At 42.2% G+C, this 19,463-nt stretch overlaps 1 protein-coding gene across 41 annotated transcripts in view; it reads left to right on the forward strand.

Moving 5' to 3' along the window:
• LOC101165843 (receptor-type tyrosine-protein phosphatase delta) overlaps positions 1-19,463 on the forward strand; it is a 496,446-nt gene that overhangs the window by 234,318 nt on the left and 242,665 nt on the right. For all 41 annotated transcript variants that reach the window (XM_023966287.1, XM_023966285.1, XM_023966296.1 and 38 more), the window contains exon 8: positions 15,996-16,043. The gene's annotated coding sequence lies outside the window, so the exon portion shown is untranslated. The remainder of the gene's footprint in view (positions 1-15,995; positions 16,044-19,463) is intronic.

The following is a 19,463-nucleotide window of genomic DNA, read 5'->3' on the forward strand; positions in this document are numbered from 1 at the left end:
TGCACCTGTAATATTAGGGTGGGTGTGTGAGGGGCTGTGAGTTAGCAAGAGGGAATGTACACAAAGTGATCGTGGGACATCAACAGTCTCGCCCACAACTCAGATGCGGATTTTTAATGAACTCTCGCCCCTCTGCAGACACTATGTCCTAGAAAACAACACAGATTTATTGATTTGGCTAAAAACAATATAAGTATAATAAAAAGATCACAGGGAACATTTTTTAAAATAGATTAAGAGACGATTAGAGAGAAACTTTAAGGGAAAGAAAAACTTTCTTTCACACAAAAATCCACAACCAAACCAATTTTTTTTATGAAGCCCTTCTTGGAATGGATTTGTTTGGGTGTGTTTGTAATTATCCATGTGTGTTTAGCCAAATGCCAAATACTGTTGTCCTGATGGTGTATAACACAAAAAGAAACACAAAGTAAAAAAAAAATCTGTACAGCGAATGCAGGTGGCCCACGCAAAACACCAAGTCATAGACCATTTGGTAAGCTTGTAGAAAGAAAATGTTCAGGCACATTTTTATCTACGGGAAGGTTTTGAGCGACAAATCCTGATCAACAGCGGAGTTGGGTTAAAGTAGGTGTCTCACAGATTTTTCACCCTTTTGACCCCCCAAATCTGCGGACTGCGTTCGTGCTGCTCAGGTGCGCTCCCTGTGTGCTCTTTGTGTGCAGCCTGACTGTTAGAAATGAGGAAATTAGACAAAGTGTAGTTTTTGTGGGCATCCTAGGGGCCTCCTACAGGTACTTGCGTGTCATTACCACCTTGTGTGCAGCAGTTGCGCATGGTTGGTAAGGAGTTAGTACTTGCACCTTACTGATGACTAGAGTGTGGCGTAAGGGCAGCATCACCTGTATGCTGTAAGTGAGTACAATCAAATGATCCATTTCTTGGCTGTACGAGTACCAAAGGAACTGTAAGACACAACTATGCTACCCTTAAGATACTGTCACCCCCCTCTACGACCCTCCACAGGCCTGGACAACCCAAAAACCTGCAGCACCAATCCCTGTTCATGTGCATCTGACTAAGCTTTTCTGAGCAGAGACGTAATGGCAGATAGTTGCATATGTGATCGGATAAATGAGCCGACACCACAATCTGTCTCCTCCAACTTCAGAATTCATGATTTGGAACTTGCTAAGGGTAGGTTAATGTCTACTAAGTCTCCTTGTTTCTGTGACAACTGCAAAAAAACAGCTATATATTTATTTACATCATGTTTGTGTGAGAGTGTGTGTTTATTTCTCTTGCTTCATATAGAGGTGTTGATCCTGTCAGGGATTGTAGCTCTGTATAAATAAGAGATGAGATGATACAACTGTTTACTGCAATTTCTTTTTTTTTTTTTGTGTGCGCTCTTGTCATAGTATACAGAAAAAAATAAAATAAAATAAGAAGAAATACTGCTTGCTGCGATGAAACACTTCAAAAGGAGGGTTGTGTTTGGCAGTTTCCATATAGGTTTGGATCCCATACACTGAGCCTCAAACCAAATACCCACAATCCTGTATAAACATACTGTTTCTGCACAATCCACATCCAGCCACTTTGAACTAAAATAGCCAAATGGAAAGCTTTTGGATTCTGGACTAAAACTTCGCAAAATAACTGGAAAATCAGTTCAGCATCCAACCTCTTGGAATTATTTACTCTGTTCACTTTAATGTAAAGTGTCATAACTTGTGATTTCTCAAGTTATATCTCCTCATTTTATTATTATTATTTTAGTTCAGATTGTAAGTAAATGGAGAAGGGGTCCTTTTTGGAGTGATATGTGGTCACTAAACCGTCAATCTTATTGAAAATCTTCTAACAACTGGCTTCCTATTCCAACTAATGTTCCTAGTTTTGGAAATGCCTTGGGTTTAGTTGACATCAGAGCATGCTAAGATAGCAGCGACCACACTAAAATAAACCTCAAATTTTACATACATTTTATGCATTGGCAGTAATAGGAAATTTTAGCATTCTCCTCTGTTTATTGACGGACAGCATGGTTGACACTCATGAATATAGACATGAGTGAAATATAGGCTACTGCCAGGATCCTGGACATCAGCTGGCAATGGATTAGCAAAAATTGCTCAAAGTAATTTTTTTGTATTATTTTATTTAACTTACCCAGCCTTTTAAGTCACCATCTATCCACTTTCCAAATCTCTTTCCTGGTAATGTGGATGCTGGAGCCTTTCTCAGCCGCTTTCGGATGAAGGCAGAGTATCGCAGGGTCTGTTTTGAGTTACACTACATATAACTTACCTTTTATCCAAAGTGACTTACAACTAATATGCCAATTTGAAGTGAAGTATAATTGCCAATGAAAAATTATGTCGATTCATTCTGGGATTTGAACGCCCCCAACCAACTCATCAGAAGGCCATGAGCTGCAGCCACTTCCATTACTGCACATCACAGCACTTTTAGTAGTTGACTAACCACCAGTTTTTTAAAGTTTGTCAATGGAAGATTAATCATTTAAACTTCAGGATGTTGTCAAAAGTTAACTTTGAAAGCAAATTATAGTCATTGAAATGTCTTTAATTTCTTTTTATTGGTTGGTTTAATATATGCTGTCTTGTATGTAAATTGTGTAACTGTAAATGAAGTGCTAGCCTTAACAAATTGATCTTTTTATGCTTTTTTTTGGGGGGGGGTGCTTCATCGTTTCTATTTTTGAGCCCATTACCTCCAGAAGGAATAAATTCAATGGCCACCGTTGACACCCAGCACATTGCTCTTCATGAAACACCTTCAAGTAATCCAGGCTGACAGATAATGGCTGGGAAGAAGACTCGGCTTGCCGCTCGGTGACAGACATTTCCAATTAAAAGAGTAAATAAGTTGAGATTCATCTATTTCATCCTGTTTAGAGAATTATCAGTCTTTTCCTGCTTTAAATCCGCTCACCCTGAAATAGTAATACGGAAAATGTGAATTTAGCAGACTGAAAAAAGGTCAAAGTTACAGCATGCCGACAATATTCTTTAGATTTCCCTCCCATGTCTGAACAAAGGCTTTTATGTGAGGAATAAGGTATCTTTTCACACATATCAAATGTAATAGATAGTCTGTAAAATATTTGGACAACACAACATCAGGCCATTGCAGTTTTAAAATATATTGACTCCATTACATTTAACCTGCATTTCTTCATTAAGAACCTCCCTTCCTGCTTTCCGAGTTTGGAGCTCAGCTCTGATTTTTTTTTTTTTTTTTTTTTTTTTTTTTTTTTTTTTTATAACTTGTCCTGTCCAACAGCTGGGCAGTCAGATGAGAGCTGAGGGCATCTTGGGTTGGACATATTTTACTTTAACAAGAGGGGTTATTAATCTTCAGACAAACCAAAGGTATGTCTGAATAAACCCCTTTTGTAATTGAGGCCAAACTTTATTAATTTCAAACATGTCTGAAAATCTTTGGTGTTGGACCGGACGGAAAAGGAAAGAGGGGAAGAAGAGAGAGGGACGTTAGAGAGAGGGGGGGTAGGGGGTGATAATAGGAGGGGAAGGGGGATAAGACCATGAAGCAGCATAAAGCAACAAGTTTACTGGTTGTTAATCATTATGGTAAGGTTTAAATGTAAAAAAAAAACAAAAAAAAAAGGGCGGAGCCTGTCCACACACACACTCAAATGTTATAAACACACCTGTTAGTTGCAAAAATGTCCACCTGTCGACATGTACACAAAACAGATAGTGTTCACACGCATACTTATGCCTTAAAACCAACTAGTGTGAAATATTTCAGTCATTCAGTCTGTTGAGCTAACACCTGTGCTCAGGTGAGTGTTTATGTTCTTCTAAAATGGATGGTGGAACGTGAAAAGAAGGAGGGAGAGTGCCCAGCCATCCCCACCCCAAGACCCCCACCGCACCAGCAGCGGCAGCCGGAATCCCCTCAACGCCACACGGGAACCGGCAGGGAACAACCGCCGCCCGGGCGACCAAGCCCGCCACCCAGGCCAGGGCCAGAAGGGCCGCCGCAAGGCCCCCAGAGCCAGAGAGCAGGGAGGCACGGAGGGAAAGAGGGCGCCGCCCCAGCCCAACCAGGAGAGCAGCCCCCCCGCCGCGCCGGGAGAACCCAACGCAGGGCCCCACCGGAGAAGGACGCCCACAGCCCCAGACGAGCACCCCACCACCACCCAGGAGTTCCGGGCATCCCCCCGCTCCAACCCCAGGTACGAGCCAGGACCCCCCAAGGGAGACCCACTCCGCACTCCAGGCAGCCATCCGCCCGGCCCACGGTTGGTCCAGGGAGGAGCGAGGCAGGGGCCCGCCGCCCCCGCCCAGGAGGGGGGAACCCCGGGGAAAAAAGAGGGCCCACAAGGGGTGTTGTAAATATGGCCCGACCAGGCTCGGCCACAGTTGGAAATTTGGCAGGGCCCAGCACTCAGGAGCAAGGACCAGAACCCACCCCCCAGGGACACGAACACCCCCGGCTCAGATGTAATGTGAACCCCCCCACCGCGCGGAGAGAGCACCGCCGGGCCCAGGAAGCCGGTACCCCGGGGACACAGCCGCCGTTGCAAAGGGGCCCGTACCCCCCACCAGGGAAGAGGCAGGGGACAGATGGTCCTAGGTCCCACCTTCCTTGCAAAATGTGTGTGCGTGTATGTGTGTTTGAGAGAGTGTGTGTGTGCATGTGTGTGTGTGTTTATGTTGGGATGTATATATTGAGGGGGGAGGGGTGTGTGTACTAAGGGGGGTGCGGTTAAAATTGGCGGGTAGGGCACTAAGGGGACATCTCCTGATTACTCACAGTGACGTCCCCTCACCCTCCCCACCAAGGGGCCCTAAATGTCTAAGGTGCGGTTAAAATTGGCGGGTAGGGTGCTAGGAGGACATCCGCTGCTTGCTGGCAGTGATGTCCAAGCACCCCCCCTACCAAGGGCCCTACATGTCTAAGGTGCAAATAAAACCGAAAGAGGGGGGGCCCACTCCATACGGCAACCACAGGAGGGGGGCCACTGCCTAGTAAACCCCCCCCCCCAAGGCTCATCGCAGGCTAAGCCCCCCACCCCCTCACCCTATTATGAGGTTATATGAGGAAGGGGGTAAGTTGGGGACAGATGATAGACTGTCCCCCGGTGGTCAAACAGCCGTCCCCCGCCCCACCCAGCCCCGGGGACCCACCCCCGGAGGCGCAGACACCCCAGGCCCAGCACCACCACCCCCACACAGAGAGAGGGGAGCCAGAAAGCGCCGGCCCCCCCCCGGAGCAAGCCCAGGCCCCCACCCCCAAACGCCGGCCCTAGAAGAGCTCTGGTCAGGCCTCGACGGGACCGAGGCAGCCAACCGGCCGGGGAAACCGCCGATGGCCTCAGCGGAGACCCCGACCCGTCAACCCCCCCTGCCCCGTACCAATAGTGCCCCCCCCCCCCTCCCCCAGAATGCCCCCCCCCCCACAGGACAGGGCCGACAAGACCCCCACCCCACCCCACCCCCAGACCCCGCAGCCGAAGCGGATGACACCCAGAGCGACCGGGAGCCCCAAGAGGGTTGTCCCGTCCCGCCCCAGAGCCAGGGAAGGGCCGATCCCAGCCCCAGGTGTAGACGGGAAGCCCATCCAGCGCCGCTGGGCCCCCCACCCCCGAGCAGCGCCCCCCGCCAACCCCCCCCAGCACAGGCAAAGGGACCACCCCCCCAATCCAAGCCAGACCACCACCCCACCCCACCACCACGCACCCCCACACCCAAGCCCAGAGGACCACACAGCGCCCCAGGCCGCCCCACCCAGGCGCCGGACCCGACCCCCCGACCAACGGAGCCCCCACCACCCCCGGCCAGGCACCGGAGGCCCCGCCCCCACCCCGGCCCACGGCAGAAGGGCAAGGAGCAGCGACGACCATGCCCCCCCCACCCCCTAAGTCACGGAGTTAGCTATGGGAGACCAGAGAGACGGAATTCTTTCAAAGTTACTTGAACTTTGGGCTGACATTTTTTCCAAGCTGATATGATCAAGCAGCAGATTTCTGTGTTGACTTATATTTATATTTTTTTTGCTTTTCCAATTTATTAAAATAGTTTTTTTAGCAATGCAAAGAGTTATGAAAATGATAGAGCCTAATCCTCCTTCTACATCGATGGCACTCATGTCACCAAGCACACAAAGTGACGGTGAAGCTGTGATTGAAACCTTAAGCCAGACTGATAGATCGGCACATACCTGCTGCCAGAGAGCCTGGACAGGCGTGCAGAACCATAGTGCATGCATGTAATTGTCGGGTAGATTACTGTCACAGTGCTGACAAATGTCTGAGTTACTGAGACCCATCTTGAACATCCTCTGTCCAGTGTAGTAAATTCTGTGAAGAGTTTTGAAATGGATTAGCTGCAGATTTGGACTTTTTGTCATTTTAAAGGTGTTTAGACAAAGTTCTGACCAAAAACTTTCATCTGTGCTGATGCTCAAATCCGCATCCCATTTTGTTGTCGGAAGTGAAATATTGTTATCTAAATTACATAAAAGTTTGTATATTTTGGAGAGAGTTTTATTCATTGAGAAATTGATCAGAGTGGTAACTACATCTGGTAGCTTTAAATCGTTGTCTCTGTATTTAAACTTTTTAGTAATAATTGATTTAAGTTGCTGATATTCCAAGAAGTTATATATTCCATGTTTGTCTTGAAGTTCCTGGGGAGTTATGAATCTTCTATCAATAATTATGTGCTCTAGTTGTTTTATGCCCCCTGCTTGCCAAGCTGGGAAGTGGATAATTTTTTTGTTTATGAGGATGTCTGGGTTGTTCCAGATGGGTGTCATTTTGCACGGTTGAATTGATGATTTTGATATTTTGAGAAATTCCCACCAGGCTGTTAAAGTGGCATTTATATTAATACTTTTGAAACAATCCTGTTTTTTAACTATTTGACTAATAAATGGAAGATCTGACAGGTTGATCTTTCCACATAACGCCTGTTCCAAGTCTAACCATGAGTTGGTACATTTTAAGATGTATTGTAATCTATTTGCAAGAAAGTAATTGTGGAAGTTAGGTAATTCTAATCCTCCACAGCTTTTTGCAGATTTTAAAGTTTTTAAACTAATTCTTGCAGGTTTATTGTTCCATAGAAAGCTTGATATGGATGAGTCTAATGTTTTGAACCATTTTAATGGCGGTTGTGTGGGAATCATTGAGAAGAGATAATTAACTTTGGGTAAGATTTTCATTTTAACCGTGGCTACCTTGCCCATAAGGGACAAAGGCAGGTTGGTCCAGCATGTCAGATCGTCCTGTATGTTTTTCAGTAATGGGGTGTAGTTTAGCTGCACCAGTTCTGATATTTTGGGGGGAAAATAAATACCTAGATATTTTATATTGCCTGATTTAACTGGTATTGTAAGCTCTGATTTTTAAAGGCAAACTTGTCTGACAGTTTCAGTTTTCAACCTATTGTTCTGTATTATATGCATCCTTTTAGGGCTGGATTAATAAAATCTATTAACCAACCTGAATTAATCCAAGCGTAATAAATCAATAATCAATCCATAAAAGTAGAAATTGATCTTAGATGCCTTTTCTTCTTCAGTGTGCTAACGCTACTCTCATTAGATTTTGTGAGATTTTGCGAGATCGAGCTTTGAAACCATCATGGTGTACAACTGTTAAACTGCTAGACAGTTTACAAATACAAATGGAGGGTTCATGGAACATTGCTAATTTACTCTGATACATCTACAGTATAAATTTAACAATAACAGCAGTAAAACCGAAGACTAGTAGGTTGATGCTAACGTATAATGGAATTTCCCATAGGACGGCTAATGCTATCGCTTTTCTAAACCTAAACATACATTTCTGACTAAATGAAAACCTTTATATACTCACAGTCATGAATTTTCCAAACTCTTTTAAGTCTGAACTCAAACTCTAAAGCACTGTATTTTGCTCAAATTCTCTGAAATAAAGTGTAATCGTATGACTCAGACCACTCACCAGATGACAGAGAACGTCAAATGGTTCCAACATTGCGGCATCCATATCACAAAAAGTGGCGACTGAATTGACTTCATTAGGTTGGAACTGGAAGCAAGTTGTTTTCTTTGGGTGACATACAGTCTTAGATAGCATTTTATAGGGTTTCAGGTTTAACACCATGCCACCTTGTTAATTAGCAAACCCATCACTCTGTAGTATGGTTTAAAATAATGGTGTAAATGGCGTGTACTTATAAAGCGCCTTACTACCTTCTTAGAAGGCCCAGAGCTCCATTCACACATATGTTAACACAATGATAGCGGCTCCTCTGCCAAACACTGGTGCCAACCTATAACCACCAGGTGCAATCTGTGGATCAGTGTCTTGCCTAAAGACACTTGAACATAGGGGAACGGTGGGAACTGAACGTGTGCTCTTCTGACCAGTGTTTGGACTCTGCATCGTGAGCACCAAGCAACATGGATTTGTTTTTGTTTTTTACCCAGAGTTAGAGAAGGCTGGCTATAAACCCAATAGATAAATGAGAAAAGCTTTTAAGCAAACTGAACGCTGTTCCACCTGCTGACAATCTGAAATGGAGCCAAATTCGAATGAGCCTAAAAAGGTCCAGTATGTAGCTCAGCCGATTGGACACTGCTGTAAGGGTGATGAATGGGCCTTCTTCAGGCCAAAGCATGCCAATGTGCAATTAGCAGTGGCCATGCTGCTCCGTCTCCACACGCTCCATAACTAAGGCTAGTGTGGAACTCTCAAGCATAAAAAAAACAATGAAAATATACTGACTTTACCTGGAGCTGGCATTAAATTTCAACGTTTTGTGCCTCACTGAGCAATAAAATGTGTCAAAAGGTCTGTCCAGCAGGGGGAAAAGATTTCTTCTTTTTTGTATATAAAGTGACATGACTCATTACTGGGATGAATGGCCATGAAATTCCCCCGGACCAGCATCAACCCCCCCACCCCCCCCACCACCCCCTTCAGGCGGCCCTCACGTGAACCATTCTGGGTGGATGCTGAGCATTTAAGCGTCTGCCTGTGAGTGCTGAGGCAAGCAAACAAGCAAAAAGGTTGTTTGCTTCAGCTGGGACTCAATCTGCTGTTATCATGTAAAATAAAAGCTGACATCATACTCAGTTCAAGATAATTCAGAAGAAACACAAAAATAATGCAAACACTGGAGAAGAAAACTCCCAATGTAAGGTTGTTTTAACTTATTTTTAGGTTTTAAAATATATAATTTTTGTCGGAATGAGTTACACACCTCCTTTACCACTTACATCGAAAAAAGAAATAGAAAATGTAACTGTGTGAGAGTAAAACAACTGATGTAGAATAAATTAATTTCTTCCACACATGTATCTCGTACTGGACACTTGTGCGTTTCCAACATATACTAAAATTTTGAATTCTAAGAAAATTCTGGACATTTTTTTACAAAAAAAAATCTTTAAAAATCAGACAACGTGATTTTTTTAATTTTCATTTTGTCTCTCATAGATAAAGTATAGCTATGATGAAAATTACCGGCCTTTCTTATGTTTTTAAGTAGGGCAACTTGCAAAACTTGCTCCACTGTACATTGGCAGACATTTTACCAGTTGAGTTTTTTACTATTTCTGCCAGCCGTTGTTTCTGACATGGGACTTGTACCAGACATCAAACCTAAAATAGGCATTTTTTGTGTCTAAATAAGTATGCAAAAATCCACATTTCTCTAATTATCTATAAATAGTGTAGTGTCATGCATTTTTAAGGACTTTTAGATTTAAATGATTGCATTTGTTAGTTTTTCAGTTTAAGAAAGCAATGATCTCTTCTCTTTTTTAAAATCTGAAATAAAATGACAGATTTTTGGGTTGGAACATTCCAATGTTGTGCATATGGTAAGTGGGTTGTGAAGTGTTCATGGGGATAATTTACATTGTACGCACTTATGACATACTGTATGGGGGATGCTGCTATACAATGCCTTTAAGCCTGACTCTAATAAGGTTTGAGTATTGACCTCATACTGATGGCGTGCAAATGTTCCACACACAATTTGTGTACGTGACGTACCCGTATGACACCCATAAGATGCCAAGACAAACTACGCTCAAGTTGTCTCATTTCCTCATTTCTACCAGTGAGGCTGTGCGCAAGTGGCGCACACTTATCACGTGAACAGCACTGATGTGCACGTTGTGCACTATGCAGGATTTAGAGGTCTAGAAAAATAGGAAATCGGTACGGCACGCCTGCGTTTCACTGATTTTTTTCCCCCTGAAAATTTGGAAAATCTCACTCTAAAGGCTCACAGAGTGGTCTACCATCTTGATATTTTATGCGGGCCACTTGAGTTTGACGAAGAGGTTTGCCAATGTTTTTGCCCGTAAACCATACTTATCTACCCAGACAGACAATTGTGACTAAGGCTCGAATACGTTGGCTATAATGAGCATGAAAGGAAGTAAAAAGTGTATGACGGCATGGCTTCGTTTGTTATTTTATTTGAAATATATTATACTTTTCAGATTTTTCTTTAAGTACAATGATACAACAAATTTCAGTGGTATTAACTACTGCTGTATAAATGGTCTTTTTCTTTTTACCTATCCTAAATGGCTCTGAAGTGCAAATGCAAAGTATTCCTGGACAAATGAAACGTCTACAGTTACACAATCAACACAAGTACCTCCACCACTTCCGTGCGTTCTTGTTCTTTTGGTTGAACTTTTCTTTTCACCGCTTTAGAAATTTTTGCTTGATACAGCTAAATATGGCAACCCTTTGCCACATAACACTCTAGGTGCTGATTACTTGCAATTATGTTCAGAGACTGCTCATACAACAGAATCCATTATAATCTGTCCACTTAAATACACTTACAGAGATGTTGTACCCTCAAAACTATTGGGTGACTGGACTTGGTTTCTATGGGAACAGGAGAGCATGGCAAATCATTGAAATGTAGTTACAGCAGATGTCGCTCAGATAAGCTGTAAAGGGAACCAAGTTACAGGAAGATGCTTTGCTGAATAAACACGTTTTTTTGTCTTCCATATGTCTATTAAGGCTACAATATATATTATAAAGCTGAATGAGTGGAAAAACACATGATCTAATAATATAACACAATGTTCTCTTAGTGCAGAAGATGCAGTACTTTATTAAGTCACATTAAAGTATTAACTGACATGTCATTTAATAACAGTAAGAAGACAAAAACCTTTTTTTCCTTTTTCTATCAGAAATTAGAAAATGACAGATAGTTACCAAAGTACCAAATTTCCACACAATAACTAAGTTCTATTGTGTATTTGTACCAAGTGTTGTGTTCAACAAGTTCAGCAACTTCAACAATCGCATGAAATATGTGGATTATTGGAGTATTTCACTGAACTGTTGCCAAACTCTGTAAACCGGCCTTATCATAGGACACTTTGTTGTGCAGGGGCAGGAAAAAGAACAAAACCACCAACCAAACGAGCCGTATTTGGGGTCAGACTCACTTTATCACAGTAAAGGACTCTATAATCAATTTGTTTTTAATACAGACATTTAAGTTAAAGTCCCAGTAATAGTCACAAACATGGGTTTGTGAAAGTTGTTATTGAAAAAGCTATTTTCATCTGAGCGGGTTTTTAAACAATCTTAACAACCTTAAACGCAACACATTAGACAACCCTAGAAAATTAGTAACATATTTATATGGTTAGCTTTGTAGATATATTTTCATTTGCCAGAATAAAATCAGTACTATTAAAAATGATGGTGCTTGAGATTGACGGATTGGCACAGTGTTCAGGTTTTTACTGGTCTATTTTGGTAAATTTGATAGTTTTAGAAGACGAAGGTCTCAATCAAAGACGGGTCAACCAATAGTATACCTCTCACCTGTAGTCATGAGGTGCAGGTCCAAACAAACTGATGAGATCACAGAGACATCCAGCAGAAATAAGAGTCCTTCAAATGGTAGCTGGGGTCCACCTTGGACTGTGGACCTCAGCTGCAAGGGAGGAACTCTGATCTGGGTTTGACTTCCTGTGACAACGCCAATACCTGGTGAGGTGTTACAGACATGGATAGAAAGGCATTCATGGCAGACCTTCAAAAACAACTAAAAGGCTGGGATAGGTTGCCGTGGAGATTTTCGTCCTTGTATGTTAAACTCCAGAGAAGCGCCGCAAACTGAACGGATGGATGCCTCTGGTGCTTGTCTGTGAAAAACAGAAAAATGTTTTTGCACGTATGAGATGCTTTACTCCAGAAGGCAACTCCTGTTGGGAAGCACACCACTCACCTACGTTTACATGCCATAAGAAGAACAGAGAGCCAATGTGTCCCTCCGTATGGTGGGTCAGACAGCAAGGCAGGGCCAGATTTTCACAGGGAGTGAATTATGGGGTTCAATTAAAAACTGGATTTCTACACAGTGGCATAAGAAGCATCTGCCTCAAGGGGCTTATTTCCTTGTTTCTCTTGTGTTTTAACAATGAAGCTGTGACAGTCCAGTTTGAGTTGCCCTGTTTCTGCCTGTTTTGGGCTACAAGCACTACTGTACACCAGTTTGCAAAAAAAAGAGAGAGAGGACTGTGTGCCTAACTAATAGGTATCAGCAGTCTGTCAGTATAACCCAGTTTTGTCAGGACACAATGAGACCTGGGTTAAAGCCTTTTACTGACACAATTTTCTAGAAGCTTTGCTATTTAACTTTAAGCCTCTATTCTTGTTGCACTAAGGTATTTTAAGAGACTGTGATACAGCAGGTTTGTAATTGCATTGGGAGCTCAAAGGTAGTTTATGTAACATAGCGTGGAAACACTTCAATAGGTTACCAGCTACAACAGCAACAATTCTCAGAAAAGTCTACTCGATCATCTCCGAAGTTACCTACAATTTTTTTCAAAAGGTTTCTAATTAAGATTTTCCAATGCATCACGTTGGCATAAGGGGCATATTTTTTTATCGAGTTAGCTCTGTCCCAGATTCTGTTCCTCACATTAATGGACAACATTACTTGTGGTGGAGAGCTTTGAAAGGCTTGGAAATGTGTCTGTTTTTATGCAGATGATGTACTTCTAAGGTTTTATAAATAAAAGCTATCAGCTCTTTCTTGATTGTGATGCAGTTTGAAAATGAGTTCTTACCTCTGAGGCGGGGGTCACATTTTTTCAGACAGGAAAAGGCAACTTGAAGCAAGTACATCTTTCCCCTGGAGATTTTGTTACTACAAGGTAAAAAAAGAGAGGAACTTAACCCTAGATCACTATCACCGGGTGATTTTAACCCGAGCAAAACTATATACATGAATTTCAATTTGTCGCGTGTCAAGGAGTCTGTTTCTTCACCAGGGAAGTCTAACTTGTCCCAGGAAGGGATGGACAAAAGACCAAGTTTCTAGTATCATTTTAATATTGTTTAGGTATTTTTTGCTTTTTTCTTAAATTCCTATTTTTTCAGTTAATTTTAAGCTTATTTTTAGGAACTCCCTATGTTTTTCATTTTCATTTTGTTACACATACCAGAGTTGAAAATAATAGAAAACCACTCTTACTTTATCTTGTGTTGTCATGTTTTGATCTTTTTCATGGTAAGTACTTATTGTTAGGTATAATATGTCGGGTAAAAATTACCCTGCAAAAAAGTACGGTGTAAGTTTTTATGGCAAGGGTTAAGGTTGACCATCAGATCTCTGCAGCATTTGCAGTACTTTCAAAAGGCAGCTAAGCTCTTAATTTACTAGTCAGCTATTGATGTTCTCAACCTCCCCTGTGGCCATGAGCTGTGGGTTGTGAACGAACGGATGAAATCAAAGATACAGGTGATGAAAATGGGCTTCTTCCACAGACTGGCTGTGCTTTGCTCCATGAGCATTCTCACTGGGGATGACCTGGGAGTCAAACAACCAGTCCTCCACATTTAGAAAAGCTAAATGAAGTGGTTTGGATTTTTTGTGAGAATGCCAACCAGAAGCCTTCCTCAGTGAGACATTATGGGCATCTAAAGTGTATGTTCTTTGGCACACCAAAGAGATAAAATCCCCCGTTTGGTCTGATAATGACTCTTTGACTCCCCAGAGGAGGAAGGACAAAGGTCTGGGTGTTTTTACGAAGAAGGTCCACTGCAATCCAAAACCTAAAAAACTGGATGGAAGGATGTGAAATATAAAATCTCACAATATACATGCAGCAATATAGCACAATGTAATGGTTTTATATTTTTTTTATATCATTTTCAAAGATGTGAAAATATGTTTACAGCAGAGGTGACAAAAAAAAGACATCTCAAGGTGCACATTAACAAAAAAAAAGGCCTGTGATTTTATAGTTTTTAGTTAAAAATATTAAATCGATGCAGAAATTTTCCTATACTTAATCAAAATGTAATCTCCCCCCCCTCCCCCCCCCAAAAAAGGCATTTAGGTTTGACATAATTTGACCCACTATAAAATATGATTTTGCACATCAAACAATCCAAATTACCTACATTACAAATAAAATAAAGAAATACAAAGAATAAGGCAAAAAAGTTGTTGGGTATTTTTTGTGTCCAAAAAGAGTTTATTTCTCTTTAACTTTTAAACCCGTCCATTAAACTCAAATGAAAATTGTGTTTTGGTTGTTTTTGACATGTTCTTGTAGCCTTTTTCTGATGATGGAGGACATAATGAATACGATCAAGCTTAATATTGCATTTCTGAGTATTTATTTATTCAAATCATTGTGAATCAAGAGCAGAGTGGTCATATGTGACAAAGAAAAACATGCTGGGTAAGCCACATGTTCCCTGCTCCGATCCATTCTGATGCATTCACTTGTAGATAAATAGATTCATGTACGTCTTTGTTTTCTTCGTCTGAGCTGGCATCTGGCTCACAACTTTACAGCTGGATAGCCCTGATATTGCTCGCCATTTTGGTCGCACCTTTAGTGTTAGGTTGGGGTTGTGATGGGGCTGTAAATTTGTGGGAGAGCGTGTACATAGATATATCAAAAGAAGGAGGTGGGCTTAGTCCACACAAGGGCTGCGCGATATGAGGAAAACTCGCGATATGCCATATTGGTTAATTAATATTGCGATAACGATATAATTTGCGGTATATAAACAAATAGCAAAACAACCAAAAACATCATTTCCATTTCACTGCAACAGTTTAAAAATTATACTCCAAATGACCCTTGTCGACGTAGGAGGCAAAGATCAAACGTAAAAGGGCTCATTTGATTGATCAACAACGTAAACGGGTCCTTCCGCTTGGTTAAATGCATAAAGGGATTTATTTCATTTGTACAATATTTAAAACTGCCATGAGTTTGTTTTAGCACATTTAAGGAATAACCATTTATTGTGATTTTCACCGTCTTTTGCGGTATGCTTATTGCACAGCTTGATGTCGCGGTAATGATAAATTTGCGGTATATTGTGCAGGCCTACTCCACACTAGGTAGCGAGAGAGCGTGTAAGGAGATAGGGGACAGGAAGTGGGGGTGGGCTTACTTTGTGCCAACAGTCCCACCCACAACTCCGATGAATTTCTGTCGTTCTGCAGAAGTGATTTCCTTGAAAACGACATTTTTTTATTTTATTTTGGCTGAAAACAGCATAATAATACTGAAAAGATTAGTAAGAATGCTTTGTAAATAGATCAAAAGGTGATCGGAGTGGGACTTTGTATTTAAATTAACAATTGGAGAGTGATTTTTTTTTTCTCAAAACATTTTTGCATACTTTTGTACTTTGCCTTTAATATCAGTGCCAAATAATTTTTAAGTTTAGAAATATGTGTATTTTTTGTCTATAACATCTGCATCTTTACATACTGTATTTGTATTTTAGAAATTTTGCAGCTGCATACCAAATGGTCCTCCTAGAGCATTTAGCAAACCGGGAAACAATGGCGACCTCTTACTTTTACCAATTTGCTTGTGTGAGCCCCAGAGTCCTTGTCTTCGTTAAAGAAGTTCCTCATTGATCAATCACTGTCAGAGTAGTTGCTCTGTAATTGCACTGTAGCCTAATCGTGACTGACATCTCATCCCTCCTGCTCTGTCTGTCGCAGGTCTCAGGAGAGAGAATGCTCCATGACTTTCACACCTTCAACCTCAAGGTAGGCCTCTTAAAGGATTTCTTCTTCTCTGTATAATTTATCTATAAAAAAAACAAAAAACAGTTTTCTTCTGGGTATTAAAACATTTTATCGATGGTGGAGGTGAAGTACGTAACCTAAAATAGACTTTGCTGAATATGCTTTTAGCAGGTTTTATCGTTTAGGTGTCGCTGTAAAATTTCACTTCTGCTTTAAAGATGTCAGCCATAAATCTTCAGGACTTTTATCGGAACCACATGTTTAAAAGACAAAAAGATTTGGAAAAAAAAAAAGTAGTACTGGTGTCATATTTTCATTCATATGTTTACCCTATTTTTTTGATTCACAGTCATTTATTTGTTCCAGTGACATTAGGCACCAAAGCACAGTGGCCCTGAAGTATAAATCACATCAAGAAATCATTCAGTGCAAAAACATGTTAAAGATCACAATGACAAAACAAAACAAAATTCCTGAAACCAAAAAAATTATTCCAAAATAAAAAGAAACAAAAGAAGATGGGAAACATTTCAGAAAACACATTTTAATTAAGTGTTAAGAGATGAAACTGAATAAAAACTGGAAAAGGTAGGTACAATAATGCTGATTAAATGATGATGCTTGAGTTTTTTAAAAAGAGGGAAAGCAGAAGGATGTTTTACCCAAACTGTGGTACAGAGTTCATTGAACAATCACCAAACTTTTGCAGCAGCTGTTGCCAGAAGTTTAAAGAAATATCTTCTGTCAGAAGATATTGCCAAGGCAATTGACTCCTTATTCCCTTCTCTGCTTCTGTGCCGGTCCCAAGCCCAGATAAACTGAGAGGGTTGCGTCAGGAAGGGTATCCGGCATAAAACATTGCCAATATACCATGCGACTCATCCTCGAAGGAGAGGTTGTCTCGCTGTGGCGACCCCTGATGGGAAAAGCCGAAAGAGACACAAGATTTGTGTATTTGTTTTATTATTTTCTGCCAATTAATAAAATATAAAAAAAGAGATTCAGCCACTACCAAAATATGTTTAAAAGCTTAACAGGAAATGCATTGTTTTTTTTTTATTTAAAAGTGTGTATATATATATATATATATATATATATATATTTCGGCTTTTCCCATCAGGGGTCGCCACAGCGAATCATCCTTTTCCACCTCACTCTATCATGGACATCTTCTACCCTAACGTTAGCCAACTTCATGTCCTCTGTTAAGACATCCATGTATCTCCTCTTTGGCCGTCCTCTTGCCCTCCTGCCAGGCAGCTCCATCTCCATCATCCTTCTACCAATATATCCACTATCCCTCCTCTGAACATGTCCAAACCATCTCAGTCTGGCTTCTCTGACTTTGTCGCTAACACAGGCAACATGAGCCGTCCCTCTGATGTACTCGTTCCTTATCCTGTCTAACCTGGTCACTCCTAAGGAGAACCTCAACATCTTCATCTCCGCTACCTCCATCTCAGCCTCTTGTCTCTGTCTCACTGCTACCGTCTCTAACCCATAGAGCAGAGCTGGTCTCACCACTGTCTTGTACACCTTTCCTTTGAGTCTTGCTGGCACTCTTCTGTCACACAACACTCCTGACACTTTCCTCCACCCGCTCCAACCTGCCTGCACTCGCCTCTTCACCTCTTTTCCACAATCCCCATCACACTGAACTGTTGACCCCAAGTACTTAAACTCCTGCACCTTCTTCACCTCAGCCCCCTGTAACCTAACGCTTCTACCTTGATCCCTCTCGTTCAGACACATGTATTCTGTCTTACTACGACTGACCTTCATGCCTCTTCTTTCCAGAGCAAACCTCCACCTCTCTAGCTGTTCCTCCACCTGCTCTCTACTCTCACTGCAAATTACAATGTCATCCGCAAACATCATTGTCCAGGGAGATTCCTGTCTTACCTCGTCTGTCAGCCTGTCCATCAGCATAGCAAACAAAAAAGGACTCAAAGCTGATCCTTGGTGTAGTCCCACCTCCACCTTGAACTCCTCTGTCTGACCTACAGCACATCTCACCACCGTCATACTTCTCTCATACATGTCCTGAACTACTCTGACATACTTCTCTGCCACTCCAGACGACCTCATACAGTACCACAGCTCCTCCCTCGGCACCCTGTCATATGCCTTCTCTAAATCTACGAACACACAATGCAGCTCCTTCTGACCTTCTCTGTACTTTTCCATCAACATTCTCAAAGCAAAAATGGCATCAGTGGTGCTCTTACGGGGCATGAAACCATACTGCTGCTCACAAATCTCCACCTTCTTCCTAAGCCTGGCTTCCACTACTCTTTCCCACAGCTTCATTGTGTGGCTCATCAACTTTATTCCTCTATAGTTGCTGCAGTTCTGCGTGTCACCCTTGTTCTTAAAGATCGGGACCAGAACGCTTCTCCTGCATTCCTCAGGCATCTTCTCACTCTCTAAAATCCTATTGAACAACCTCGTTAGAAATTCCACTGCTGTCTCTCCTAGGCACTTCCATACCTCCACAGGTACGTCATCAGGACCAACGGCCTTTCCGCTCTTCATCCTTTTCAGAGCCTTCCTAACCTCATCCTTTCCAATCTCTGCTACTTCCTGCTCCACAACAACCACATCTTCCTCCCTTCTTTCCCTGTCATTTTCCTCGTTCATCAGCTCCTCAAAATACTCCTTCCATCTTTTCTGTACACTCTCTTGGGTTGTTAGCACCTTTCCATCTCTGTCCTTAATCACCCTTATCTGTTGCACGTCCTTCCCATCTCTGTCTCTCTGTCTGGCTAGCCTGTACAAGTCCTTCTCTCCTTCCTTTGTGTCTAACCTGTCATATAGCTCATCGTAAGCTTTCTGTTTGGCCTTTGCCACCTCTCTCTTCACTCTACGCTGCGCTTCCTTGTACTCCTGTCTACCTTCCTCAGTCCTTTCTACATCCCACTTCCTTTTAGCCAACCTCTTCCTCTGGACGCATTCCTGTACTTCCTCATTCCACCACCAAGTCTCTTTACCGTCTTTCCTCTTTCCAGATGACACACCTAGCACCTTCCTACCTGTTTCCCTGATAATCTCTGCTGTAGTTTCCCAGTCCTCTGGAAGCTCATCCTGACCACCCAGGACCTGTCTCAACTTCTGCCTAAATTCCTCACAAGTTTCTTCATTCTGTAGCTTCCACCACTTGGTCTTCTTTTCTGTTTTCCCTCTCTTCTTCTTCCTGACCTCCAGAGTCATCTTACACACCACCATGCGGTGCTGTCTGGCTACACTCTCTCCTACCACCACTTTGCAGTCATTAACCTCTCTCAAATGACCTCGTCTACATAGGATGTAGTCCACCTGGGTACTCCTACCTCCACTTCTGTATGTCACTCTATGTTCCTCTCTCTTCTGGAAGTAAGTGTTGACTACAGCCATTTCCATCCTCTTCGCAAAGTCCACCACCATCTGTCCCTCCAGATTCCT

Source organism: Oryzias latipes, chromosome 18 (genome assembly GCF_002234675.1).
Source record: "Oryzias latipes chromosome 18, ASM223467v1".
In the NCBI taxonomy this organism is placed as follows: Eukaryota; Metazoa; Chordata; class Actinopteri; order Beloniformes; family Adrianichthyidae; genus Oryzias; species Oryzias latipes.